Source organism: Equus quagga, unplaced genomic scaffold, assembly GCF_021613505.1.
Source record: "Equus quagga isolate Etosha38 unplaced genomic scaffold, UCLA_HA_Equagga_1.0 147364_RagTag, whole genome shotgun sequence".
NCBI classification, from domain to species: Eukaryota; Metazoa; Chordata; class Mammalia; order Perissodactyla; family Equidae; genus Equus; species Equus quagga.
In genome coordinates, this window is record NW_025796757.1 from 1 (window position 1) to 1,186 (window position 1,186).

A 1,186-nucleotide genomic window follows, 5' to 3' on the forward strand; every position below is an offset into this window, starting at 1 on the left:
CAGAAACCTGGGCTTCATATATTCGATTCCTCTTCCTTGCCCTTTTCCGACATGCAACTAAATCTTAAAACTTGTTGTTTTTACCTAAATATCTAATTATCTCTTGAATTCCCTCCCCACTTAAAGAAATCTTCTCCCTCTGTCGAATTACTGCAATGGGCTCTTAAATGCTGCCCTGCCTCCAGACTTGATCCTTCCATTTGCTTCCCAAGCCAGGGGGCAGGGGAAGGAGGAGGGAGAGAAGGAAGAAGAGGGTAAGGAGGGGAAGGAGGAGGAGAAGAAAGGGGATGAAAAGAGAGAGAAGGAAGAGGAAGGTGAGGAAGAGGGAGGAGGAGGAACCAGCAAAGGAGACTAAGAAGTGAGATACAGGAGGGGGGCTGTGAAAACCAAGAGAACTGAGTGTTGGAAGGAGGGGAGGATCCTGTGCTGGTTCCTCCTCCTCCCTCTTCCTCACCTTCCTCTTCCTTCTCTCTCTTTTCATCCCCTTTCTTCTCCTCCTCCTTCCCCTCCTTACCCTCTTCTTCCTTCTCTCCCTCCTCCTTCCCCTGCCCCCTGGCTTGGGAAGCAAATGGAAGGATCAAGTCTGGAGGCAGGGCAGCATTTAAGAGCCCATTGCAGTAATTCGACAGAGGGAGAAGATTTCTTTAAGTGGGGAGGGAATTCAAGAGATAATTAGATATTTAGGTAAAAACAACAAGTTTTAAGATTTAGTTGCATGTCGGAAAAGGGCAAGGAAGAGGAATCGAATATATGAAGCCCAGGTTTCTGATGATATTCTCTTTTCTCCACCAACCTGTATTTGTCTCAGGAAATGGCTCACCTTACCATGCAGTCACTCACGCCAGAAACCTGGGCTTCATATATTCGATTCCTCTTCCTTGCCCTTTTCCGACATGCAACTAAATCTTAAAACTTGTTGTTTTTACCTAAATATCTAATTATCTCTTGAATTCCCTCCCCACTTAAAGAAATCTTCTCCCTCTGTCGAATTACTGCAATGGGCTCTTAAATGCTGCCCTGCCTCCAGACTTGATCCTTCCATTTGCTTCCCAAGCCAGGGGGCAGGGGAAGGAGGAGGGAGAGAAGGAAGAAGAGGGTAAGGAGGGGAAGGAGGAGGAGAAGAAAGGGGATGAAAAGAGAGAGAAGGAAGAGGAAGGTGAGGAAGAGGGAGGAGGAGGAACCAGCA

The 1,186-nt window shown here is 47.2% G+C and overlaps 1 non-coding gene across 1 annotated transcript; it reads left to right on the forward strand.

Annotated features, from left to right (window-relative positions):
- Positions 1–19: 19 nt before the first annotated feature.
- Positions 20–749, forward strand: LOC124233006 (small nucleolar RNA snR86). Its single transcript, XR_006886955.1, has one exon. It is a non-coding gene; the product is annotated as a small nucleolar RNA snR86 (small nucleolar RNA).
- Positions 750–1,186: the final 437 nt, after the last annotated feature.